The 12019-nt window shown below is 51.2% G+C and overlaps 2 long non-coding RNA genes across 4 annotated transcripts in view; one reads left to right on the forward strand and one right to left on the reverse strand.

Moving 5' to 3' along the window:
• Positions 1–868: 868 nt before the first annotated feature.
• LOC123638870 lies at positions 869–2833 on the reverse strand. Its single transcript, XR_006735497.1, has 3 exons — positions 2705–2833; positions 1419–1488; positions 869–898 (listed from the first exon to the last, which is right to left on the reverse strand). It is a non-coding gene; the product is annotated as an uncharacterized LOC123638870 (long non-coding RNA).
• Positions 2834–11316: 8483 nt separating this feature from the next.
• LOC123637937 overlaps positions 11317–12019 on the forward strand; it is a 49681-nt gene continuing 48978 nt past the window's right edge. For all 3 annotated transcript variants that reach the window (XR_006735098.1, XR_006735096.1, XR_006735097.1), the window contains exons 1-2: positions 11317–11435; positions 11753–11813. This is a non-coding gene — a long non-coding RNA (uncharacterized LOC123637937). The remainder of the gene's footprint in view (positions 11436–11752; positions 11814–12019) is intronic.

The raw sequence follows: 12019 nt of genomic DNA on the forward strand, positions 1-12019 counted from the left end.
GAATGTATTAAGTCAGATCTCTTCTGCTTGTGCATTAAAATGTCGAGTTAGACATCTAAATGAAGGCACCGGGCAGGGAGGGGTTGTGGGAGTCTGGATTTCGGTGGCGAGGTCCCAGGTGGAGAGCTGTACCATGTTTACATTAACGGCATGTGAAGCCTGGAGTCTGGCTGAGGCCTCCTAGGGAGTGAGCAGAGACAGAAGGGGAAGAGAAACAATCACTACGGCCTAAGCACACCAGCATCCAGAGGTCAGGAAGGTGAGGAGGACCCAGCACAGGAGACTAAGACATTGAGGCCAGGGAGGTAGAGGGGACTCAAGAGAGTGATGTCCCTGAAGCCAGGTGGAGAAAAGGTTTCAGGAGGGAAGGAAGGAAGGATCAACTGTGACAAATGCCACTGACAGTCAAGATGGGACCGTTGTATTTAGCACTGGGGAGGCCCAGCAACAGCTCCCAGCACATGGCCTTCTTTGCAGAGTGAAAGTTGTTACCTCCTCAAACATTTGCTTTATTCATTTATGTCAACAGATGTTTACTGAGCACTTATGGTAATAAAAGCAAAGGTATAACATCACAGTGGATTAAGTACACTGTTAAGTACACCGGATTTTACATGAATACCTCATGCAGTACTCACGGCCACCCTAAGCGATGGGTAAAATCGTTGTTCCCATTTACATCAGAGCCCAGGTCACAACCCAGACCTCTTTCCTCGGAAGTCCAGATTCTTTTTTTTTTAATTGTGGTGAAAAGGCTGGGCACGGTGGCTCACACCTGTAATCCTAGCACTCCGGGTAGTCGAAGTCAAGGTGGGAGGATTGCTTGAGGTCAGGAGTTGGAGGTTGCAGCGAGCTATGATGATGCCACTGCACTCTAGCCAGGCAACAGAGTGAGACTCTGTCTCAAAAAAAAAAAAAAAAAATTAATTAATAAAAAATGGTGATAAAAAACCACATAACATGAAATTTACCATTTTAACAATTTTTTAAGTGTACAGATCAGTAGTATTAGTTGTATTCACATCATTGCACAACCAATCTCCAAAACTTTTTCATCTTGCAAAACTGAAACTCCGTAACTATTAAACAGCAACTTCATTTTCCCCTTCCCCTCAGTCCCTGGCAACCACTATTCTCTTTCTGTGTCTACGAGTTCGACTACTTCAGATATCTTATGTAAGTGGAATTATATAATATTTGTCCTCTTGTGACTGGATTACTTTATTTAGCACAATGTGCTCAAATTCCATCCATGTTGTAGCCTGTGTCAGAATTTCCTTCCTTTTTAAGTCTGAATACTATTCTACAGTGTGGATAGACCACATTTGCTTATCCATTCATCCATCAGTGGACACTTGAGTTGCTTCCACCTTCTGGCTGCCGTGAGAAAGGCCACTGTGAACAGGGTGTCCAAATACCTCTGCAACTCTGTCGGGTACACCGGCAGCCCTCCCTCTCTGTGGGCTCTGTTTCTGCGGATTCAGCCCACTGAGGGTAGAAAACATTCAGAAAAAAATTGTAATTAATATATACAGACATATTTCTTGTCATTATTCCAAAAAATACAGTATAACTATTTATTAATAAGTAGCATTTATGTTGTATTAAGTATTGTAAGTAATTCAGAGATGATTTAAAGTATACAGGTGGATGTGTATAAGTTATATGCAAATAGTGCACCCTGTTATATCAGGGACTTGGGCATCTGCGGATTTTGGTATCCAAGGGAGACGCTGGAACCAGTCTCCCACGGAAACTGAGGGACGACTGCACACTGGAAGTCTGGATTCTTACCTTGTTCGGTATTAGCACAGCAGTGGCCAAGGGAAGGGTGGTCCTGCCTAAATCAAGCAACTCTGGAAGGGAACACAGACACCGAACAGGTAACTTCAGGTGTTCTGAGTGCTGTGCATAAAAACCAGGCTGTTAGGGGACCATGGACGGGGATGCGCACTGTGTGACCCAAAGGAGGAAGAAAGAGAAGACCTTCCAAACCCCTCCCCCTGAGATGCTCACGTAGTACTAGGCAGCAGCCAACCCTAATAACCAAACAGACTCAAACTCATGCTCACATGGGAAGGTCTGATGGTCTTAATGTGCCCAGAGCAGAGGAAATCAGTGTTTTAGATTTATAATAGCAAAATAATAATGATGATGATGATAACTATCCTTTACTGAGTGTGTACCCTGAACAGGATAAAGCATAAAGAGCGTAACACGCATTATCTCATTGAATCCGTACAATCACCTGGCAGTGTAAGTGCTGTTATTACCCTCCATTTGCACATGAGGAAACTGAGTCTGAGGAAGGTGAGCTCCTTTGCTTGAAGTGTGCAACTGATGACAGAGCCGGGCTCAAGCTAGCTGGGCCTGACTCTCACTCTTTACAAGAGGCTGGTCCTCTTGTAAACCTCTGCCACGCCCACCCTTGGCCCCTGCCCTGCCATCCCTGGGCCGGCACCTCCTCTGGCAAGCTGAGTGAAGCAGGCCTAGGTCCAAGGGGCAGCGTGGGCCATGTCCCGCTCCCCAAGAGGACAGAGCCTTTGCCGAGACACAGGCACCAGCGGATTTCAACACTTTTGATTTCCTCATCTTCCTTTCCCAACATGTGACCTGTTGGCCCAACATGTGACCCACTGAATGATGCAGGAACAGGCGGGGGCCAGGGACGAGCCACTGAGATATGGAAGGGGACAGACCTTACCTCTTGCCTGGACTCCCACGATCGCGTCCCCACGGCTCCCTTGGTGTCCAGCGTCTTGCCCAGCTACGCAGCAGCCTGAGTGAGCTTTTCAAAGTGTGAGTTTGATTTTGTCACCCCACAGCTACGATCTTTTCGTTTCCCACTGTTCTTAGAATAGACGTTGCGTACCCTGCCCCCGCCCACGAGGCCCCACACAGGGCTGACCCCGCCCACCCTGCCCCACGGTCCCTTCCACAGCCATCTCAGGTCATCAGCACGCCTCCCCCCTCTCCAGTTCCTCTCTATCACATAACTTTTAAGAAAAATCAATATATTTTTTATTGGGGTAAAGTGTACATACATAATAAAATTTACCTTTTTAACCTTGTTAAGTGTATACTTCAGTGGCGTTAAGTACACTCACATTGTTGTGTGACCATCACCACCGTTTGTCTCCAAACCTTTTCGTCCTCCCAAAGAGAAACTCTGTACTTATTAAACAATAATTCCCCAGCCCCCAAAAACCTCTATTCTACTTTCTGTCTCTGCATATTTGACTATTCTAGGTAACTTATAGAAGGGGAATCATACTGTTTTTGTCCTTTTGTGATTGGCTTATTTCACTTAGCATAATATTCCCAAAGTTCATCCATGTTGTAGCTTGTGTTAGAATTTCCTCCCTTTTTAAGGCTGAATAATATCCCATTGTATGGATAGACCACATTTTGTTTATCCAGTCACCTGTTGATGAACATTTGGGTCGTTTCCACCTTTTGGCTGTTGTGAATAGTGCTGCTATGAACATTTGTGCACAATTATCTGTTTGAGTCCCTGCTTGCAGTTCTTTTGGGTATTACACAATCTTTTGTATTGTCTCTATAATGCACCACTACCTGAAATTATTTTGCCTCATCCTTTGTTTGATAACTTGTCTTCTGTCTCCCTCCTGTAGTCTCCTTGCCTGTTCGGTACGCCACTGTTAGCACAGAGACTGCAATAGTGTCCAGCTCATGCTAAGGTCTCAGTAAACATTTGTTAAGCTAATGAATCAGTAACACTGCAGATGGGCCTCCTGCACTGGGCACAAGACTAGTCTCCACCTCTAAATGAGGACACGCCTAAAACACTAAAATGCTCATAGGCATCCACAGATATTGTTTTTTTAATGTTTTTATTTGTCAAGTTTAATACAAAATTTATAAAAGTAGCATGTGCACCAGGGTCCATGGAAATGAAAGGTGCATGTGCAGTCAACAAAGCGGGGACTGGAGGGCAGGCTCACTGGAGAAATCAGAGCCCGTCTGTGCTGCCTACGTCAGGGAAGGTGAAGGTTTGGATGTCCTGGGACAAGGGTCCTGCACCACTCTCTCCCGTAAGGACTGTCATGTTTCCAGCACGTGTTCTTTGCCAGGCCCTGATCACCTGGGACTGTTGTGAGGAGCAGGAGTGGTTCAGGAGAGAAAGCAGCCCCTTTAAGCCACAGGGGAACGACAGTGTCATCACACACAAAGCTATCTGCTCAGTGTAGCAAGGTTAGGAACAGAGGCCAGGATTCCTAAATTCAGCCTGCTTTGCCATCCTTGCTAGGGACCGGATGGGTGTGACTCGTCCCCTTTGCCATTCATGTCCTCTCCCTCTTGCCAAGCCAACCAAGGTCCCATCTCCTATATATCTTCTCCCCCATCGCCCCCCTAAATGTGTGTGTATGTGTGCGCATGAGAGAGTATGTGTATGCGTGTGTATATATGGGTCCGCATGTGTGCATGTGTGTGTATGTAAGAGCATGTGTGTATATGGGTATGGATGTGCGGTAGAAGGGCACATATATAAGTGTGTATATGTACACGTGTGGATGTGTGTGTAACTATAGGGACATCGGATAAGTCACTTTGACTCTCTGAGCTTCTGTTTTGTGGTCCATTAAAACAGACAAATAAACAAAAACTCCTCCCTGCTAGGGGACTTGTGAGTTAAGTGTGACAGCATCTCTAGGCACTTTGCATGGCTCCTGGTACATGGTAAGTGCTAATCAACGACAGTTGTCACTTCCGTCCTCTCTGCTTTATCACCAAACTCCTGACCCAGAATCTAGTTGTCCGGCACCTCTTAACCTACATAAACTGTCCTCTGCTCTTACTCAGCTGGTAGCTGCAAAGAGGAGCTGTCCCTGAAGGGGTGGAAGGGACAGTTTTCTGTCCTGAGAGCACAGCAGAGCGCACATCTGCCAGCCCCGCTTTGTGTTTTATGTCCGTTTTCTCGCTGAATCCTCACCTCAGCCCTGCGCAGTCAGTTCAGTGATGCCCAGGTGACAGACGGGAAGCTCGAGGCTTGGAGGATAACAGGTCACACATCCAGCAAGCAGTAGAGCAGCCGTTTGGCTCCGGGCCTAGGCACCTCCAAGTCGCTGTTCCCTCCACTCTCTGACACTGAAGGGCGGCTGCAGAGGCAGTGGAAGAGCCTGCGGGGGACGCATGTGCCAGGCGGGGACACAGCACAACCACGGGCCGGAGGAACGGGGAAAAAGTACGTGTGAGACTCCAGCGCCCAGAGGGCATGTGCAGAGGGTGAGGGCGAGGCTTGAGGCCAAGAGGATCAGTAGGACGAGGTCACGCAGGGCCTTGAAGGCCACGCGGAGGAGTCTGGAGTTTGGGATTCATCCCACGGTTGGGGACTTTAAACAGGGAAACAAGATCAGACTGGAGCTTAAGCAAAGGGATTTTGGCACATCCAATAAAAATGAACCTGGGAAGGCAGACTCCGGGCTGGGCTGCTACACTCTGAGAAGTGTCTGAGGAAGCAACACCTGCTGGGCACCTGCTGGTGTCCCACCAGCCACCGGTCTCTAGGAGGTGGTCTGGGCGACGGGGACCCAGTTGCTCCCTCTCCATCTCTGTTGCCTGGAGCAAACGAGTCTTGTGCTCCGGGCAATAACTCTGGGAAGCCACATGGATGTCAGTGGGCGACCTAAGTTCCGTGGCCACAGGGCCCTCCTGGAAAAGAGAGGCTGCCAGAAGCAGAGGTTGCCATGGCCATTAGGAACACCCGAGCTGGGTGTCACGACAGCCGGTGGGGAGTTGCCGTTGTGTTTTGTGCTCCCATAACTCACTTTTCCTTCCACCAGTGCAAACCAGCCCCATGCTCCTCGGAGGGTACTCAGTGACAGGCTGCCTCCCTGGCTCTGATGCTGCAGGGAAGAGAGAGCCAAGTGTCTTTTTAGTGCCTTGAGACGGAGGGGAGATTTCCCGAGACTGGGAAGGGGGTGGAGGGTGCAATGTCTAGCAGAGGTGGCTGAGTGGCACATTGAACTCAGGGAGGCCAGACCCTGGCACAGCAGTACCGGGACGCCTGCCCACAGGGGCCATGCAGCAGGCACAGGGAGGAGGGCAGCAGTAGCCACGGCTGCAAGGTTGGACTGAAGACCCCTTTTGGGTGGGAGCCTCCCAGATAGTGCACTGCCCTAATAAAAGAGGGGTCCCCCTAGTCTCATCTCACCAACAACTGAGATCCAAGTTCCTACTACCTCAGCAAGAATGTGGACTTAGGGTCAGAGTTAATTAGACTTCAAGGAAAAAAAAAATAATGTAGCATTTCTTGCACAGTCAATTTCATGGAGTAGGATTCATAATAAAAGTAGGACATGTATTAATAGGACATCATCATAACACCGAGGTCTCCATCAGGGATTGTCTGATTGCTAGGAATAGCCTTTTACTCGGAAAAGTTCACTCGAAGAGCAGCCGGCCATCCAGATGAAAAGCAATCTCACAGATCCAGGCTGCGGGAAGTGCGCTGGGCTTCTGGGGAGCCAAAGCGCCTCTCTGTGTCTCTCGAGAGCTCCAGGGTCTCTGTCCTGCTTCTCTGCGATCACATGCTCCAGTCCCCTCTCTGCAGACCAGCACTGTCGCAGGTTTTCCCCTCCTGCTCCCCCCAGGACGTCAGCCCGCCTGGGATTTTAACGTGCAGGGCACAGATGTGGTCCAGCTCTTCACCACCTGCAGGAGAGTGAAGCACGTCCCCGGGCAGGTCCCATCGCCGGGACTTTGTTACCGCATGTGCCAGTAAGTGACACTGGAGCCAAATTGCAGAAATTTAGACAAATTCTACATCCACACCCCTCCTCCCCCTCTAAATATATCCAGTGTGTCCATATCCTTAATAAGAGGCCTGTGCTGAAAACTTCAGACAACAGCCGTGAAGGCAGATGTAAGCTCATGTGGTCTCAGGAAGGTCCCTTTCAGTACACAAAACCCACGTTAGCGTCCCTTCTTAGGTTCTTTATCTGGTGTGTCAATTCCAAGAAACATTTTACTTCAGAGTTAGTAGAACTTATTTGGGATTTCCTATTGGACTATAAGTCCACAGTATGTGGCATTTCCATGAACAAAAATCATATAGCTTCTTCTATAGATACCTTATAATTATTTTCTATCTTTATATATATAAGATAATAAATATTTTGATTTTTGGTCCAATTTTTTTTTTCTTGGAGAATTGGGATGCATCACAATGAGCTGTGTACCATCATCTGACAAATATGGTCCCTCGCTGAGCTCAGTTTCCTCGTCTGTGAAATGAGATACTAACAGCGCTCACTTTGCAGGGCCGACGTAAGAATGAAGTAAAGCTCAGCAAATACTAGTTCTTCTTATAAACTTGCAGCTAGACAGCTAACACTATCTAATCGACCCAGGGCCCAGGGCTCTCGGTTTAAATGCTCCAAAGGATTCATCTGATTGGCTGTGAAGTATGTCCCTCCAGGGTCAGGAATCTTCCAGAATCAGGTTGGCTGGAGGCAAGGGATCACATGGCTGCATAGGCTAACCATGGGCTGGTGGGGGGCGGGGGTTGCCAAGATGTTGGAATGGGCAGGTTTGCAATGGCAGATATGTCCGGAATCAACAATGAGAAGATTCTAGAGTCTCAGGGCTGGAAAGGCAATTGGGACCATCTGGCCCAGTGGCTCCAATTTTACATGTTTAGACACCAAGGCTCTGAGAAACACAGTGACCTACTTGAGTACTGACCTACACAGTGAATTGGAGGCACAGGCTGTTCTATTCCCAACCCGTGTCCTATCCAAAGGGGCGGGAGACCTGCCGGGCAGGAGACCTGCCGGGCAGGAGGTGCACCCACCACTGATCCTCCCACCTTACCACCTTCTGGCCTTCCTGAGCACCTCTGAGTTCGACAATGTCACAGCTGCATCCTGACAACACCCTGGAATCCAGGCTGCAGGTAGGGCTCAGCCTCCTGGCCCTGTCCGGCCAGCCCCAGCCACCTGTACAACGGGCCCCACCCACTCCTTCCAGCTAAGCAGGTCTGGTGGCGGCATGAACGCCTTTGCTCAGGCAGTTCCCTTTGCCTGGAGTTCCTGCCTTCCCCTCACCGCCCACCTGAGTTCCGCAGACTCTGCTCGGGGCCACACCCTCTGAGAGGTCATCCCTGGTGAACGCCCCTCCCACACCCCTACTTCCCCATTTCTGCCTGTTTCTCCATCTGAACTCAGTTGACTCCCCCCTGCCCCATCTGTGGGGCACACGGTTATATATTGCCTGCTAATTTTAATTCAACTGTAAATTCTCTCTTGATATTAGAAACCTTGTCTTAAACACCGTGCAACAAGCACTCAGCGCTGTGCTGGGTGCTTGGAGGGTGGTCAGTAAACACGCGCTGAAGGAGAGAGTGTGCAAGTGAGTGAGTGGCTGTCAGCTGGGACCCCTCCTGCCCCTCAGAAGCCTGTGAGTTGGACCAGCAGGAGCCTTCCTGTCCCCGGGATTTCCTGAGGAAGGTGGTGCAGACCTAGGTTAGGCCAGTCACAGCAGCTGGTCACAGAGCTGGAGGCAAGCTCCGTCTCGACTGTCTCTCACCAGGCCTCACAGCCGCCCCGTGATCACTGCCATTTCAGCAACGAGGACACCGAGGCTCAGAGACAGCTGGCTCTGCTGGGGGCCACAGGGCCAGTGTGCTCTGAGCACAGGCCATGTGTGGGCTGGGCCCAGGGACACAGTTGAGCAGGACACACCCTTAACCTCAGGGTGGGGCGTGGCTGGAGGCCAGCCCTGAAGAACCCACTGCGACCCCAGGTCCCGCCACTCACCTGACAGGCTAAACAAGGCTGTTGGCACGTAAAGGAGGGGCCCTAAACTAAAGGAAGCAAATGACCTTTGTCACAGCATAGCAAAGTCCTTGTGGTCCCTTTGACATTCAAAACTTCCCTATGAGGGAGGCAGGATGAGGATCATTAAACTGGACTTATAGGACAGCAAACAGAGGGCCACACGGGGAGGTGACTGGCCAAGGCCACTGAGAGACCAGCTGGGGAATCTACTTTGCCAGCCTCCTTTCTGACTAACCACCTCTGTCTCCACTGTCCTGCGGGAAAGCCGTTCCAGAGGGTCAGCTCTCAGCTCCCAGACACACGCTTCTGTGTCTGGCTGCCTTGCCTTTGCCCGGGCTGCCACCCTGCCCGCAGGCCCTTTCCCCACCCCAAACTCAGCAAGGCCCCCGGCTTTGCAGAACCCAGCCCAGATGCCACGTCCCCTCCTCTCCAAACTCCTCTAATTTGCATCAATCCCATGGTCCACCCCAAAGAATCTCTCCCTGTGTCATACTCTGATTTAATACCTTTTAAAATGGGAGCACAAGTGCCTGGCACATCGTAGCGCCTCAATGTCTCTGGATGAAATGGAGCTCAGCGAATTTTGGTGAAATGAAGGTGTGAATGAGTGAATAAATGAATGGGTCTCCCGCCTACCTTTCACTGCTGTTGAGAGGACTCATTTCAGGGAGGTAACCTACAAAGCTCCCAGCACAGAGCTGGGCACACAGCGGGTGGCCATGGCGTGCTCACAGGCATGAAGTGGCTAGAGCAAGGCTGTCTTCCAGGGCACCCCCGGCCGGCACAGCCAGGCTTCCTGAGTGGGCCAAATGCCAGCGCAAAGGCCAGCAGGCCTGGCACCAAACAGCTGCCCACAGATCACCAGAAAGGAGCAAAGTCTGTGGTCCCACCTGCCCACCTGTCCTGACAGCTCAGATACTGTCCACGCAGCCCCGGCCTCCTGGGCCCACAGTTCAGGGAAGAAAAAGGAGGAGGAAAAATCAGGTGAAAGCAGATGGCAAAGCACCTGTGGAGCCTGGGGGCCGGGGGCAGGGGAGCGGCTGGAACGGTGAGCCCACAGGGCCAAAGGCCCTGGCACCTGCAGGCCCCGGGCTCCAGCCCCAGCCTCACGGGCCGAGCGGCCATGACCCTGGCAGGCTTGGCCCCTCCCTGAGCCTCAGACTCTACATCTATAAAATGCAGTGACAGTAAGTGGCTGCATGTTATCTGCAGACAAAAACTGACCCAGACAGGTTCTTACCCTTGTACAGCATAAAAGAACAATATGTCAGCATAGATATGTCTATATAGGTATTTTATATATGTGTGTTTTATATACATGTCTCTCACCATGATAGGCTGCCAACTCCCTTAGAAAGGACTGTCCTTTACTCTGAGGTCGCAGCCCCTTCGTTCCTTTCCTCTGTGGCGGCCTCTCTGCCAGGCTCCCACCCCCATGCACCAGCGTCAGAACTTCACTCAAATGTCTCCTTCCCAAGGACACCTGCCCTGACCACCCTACTGAAAACTGTCACCCACCCCCAGTACGCTGACCTGTTTTTCCTCCCTGGCGCTTACCCCACTTGACCTGTGCTTTATTTCCTGTTTTGGCCGGTGGCCCGCTCTTCCTGGGAGGACAGGGACTTCTGTCTCACTCACATCTGCACCCCAGGGCCTGAGAGGGAGCCTGGCACAGACTGGGCCCTCCACAAATATGTGTTGACTGAATAAATACTTGAGTGGATATTTGTTTTTTAATACCTTGCCTTGGTAAAATGAAAAATAAGCAGCCCTATGTCAGCTCCCAAAAGCGGGGCATTGGAAGGAGCAGATTGCACTGGTTTATGAAATCCTTAAATCACTGAGAAAGCATAGGTAAAACTTCGGCCCACACATGACACCTGGTCACACTCACTAAGTGGTAATAGTGAGTTGCCTTCCCGCTCCCCTGCCCCGCTCCACGGCGGGCCTGCTCTGTCCCCACCAGGGCTGGCCCCCAGCCCCGCAGAGCTCACAGGCCCACGCCAGCTTTTCCCTACACTGGGTCAGGAGCCCTCTGGCCTCTCAGTTTGCCTAATTCGCTTCTTTTCTGTAAAGATCCTGATGAAGAACCAGCGAGACCCGTGAACAGGCCCAGTGCGGGACTGGCCCAGCGCGGGACTCTGCCGTGCAGGGGACTGGAACCTGTGCGGGCGGGCCTGCTCAGGACCCGGTTGCTTTCATGATCCCAGGTCACACACAAAAGAAATGGGAGGTTTCGTGGTTTGTTTGCTTTTCAGTTCCAGAGTTGCTGTTTAGGGAAGTCCAAGTGCTAAATTCTACGGAGAATCGTGGCTTTCGAGGTGCTGGTGCCGGGCAGAGAGGCCTGGAGAAGCTGACGACTGATCCTCACTGGTGTCAGGAAGGCAGGTCCAGCTTCAAGACCCTGGGCTGGTGCCACAAGGAAGTTCAGAGACTTAAATAGATCAACTCCGGGGCAGGCTGAGGGCCAGAGAGCTTTGGCACTTACGTCAGATCCCACTTGGAAACAGCAAAACTGAGAACCTGTTTTTTTCCCCCAGCTCTGTCCAGCACTCTCTGACCAGGGCAAGAGGAGATCTAGCCCTGGCCCCTGCATTTCAGAAGGCCCTGCTTGGACCCCACCCCTCTCCAGAAGTGAGGAGTCTTGGGGAACAAGGGGATGTGCCCAGTTAGAACCTACACACCTCCCCTCCAGGGGGCATTCCAGGACCCCAGGTCCCAGGATTCCCTGCCTGAGTGTCCTGGCCCCCCGCGGAGCCCTCCCAGGCCTCTCTCTTCCACTTCCCATTGTGGTCCCTAAGACTGGCCAAGGGGCAGCCGGTTGTGGGGGATGTGGGTAGAGCTCAGACTTGTGGGCTGGGTACCAAGTATCTGCCCGGAGCCCCTCCCAGGGCAGGGAGAAGCAGGGAGTGGGGAAAGTAGCTGCCGCATGCTGGTGTGAAACTCCACAGGGTCTACCCATTCTGATCTGGCCGTCCGGGTCATCAGGAAGCTCTGTCGTCACATTAGGAGGTAAGACATAGTTTATTTAACAGTTTGCCTTTTTGCTTTAGAACTTTTGAAATATTTGGCCATATTGTTTGTGACCCTGCCGGGTTGAGCCTGCTGTCCAGAGCACACCTTGGGCTGGTGGGGAGAAAGGAGACCTTCAGCTTGGCTGAGGAGGGTTTTGGGGGGAGGGAGTGAGTGTGGCTCCTCCTAGCATAGGTGCTTGGCGT

This window comes from Lemur catta, chromosome 5, assembly GCF_020740605.2.
Source record: "Lemur catta isolate mLemCat1 chromosome 5, mLemCat1.pri, whole genome shotgun sequence".
NCBI classification, from domain to species: Eukaryota; Metazoa; Chordata; class Mammalia; order Primates; family Lemuridae; genus Lemur; species Lemur catta.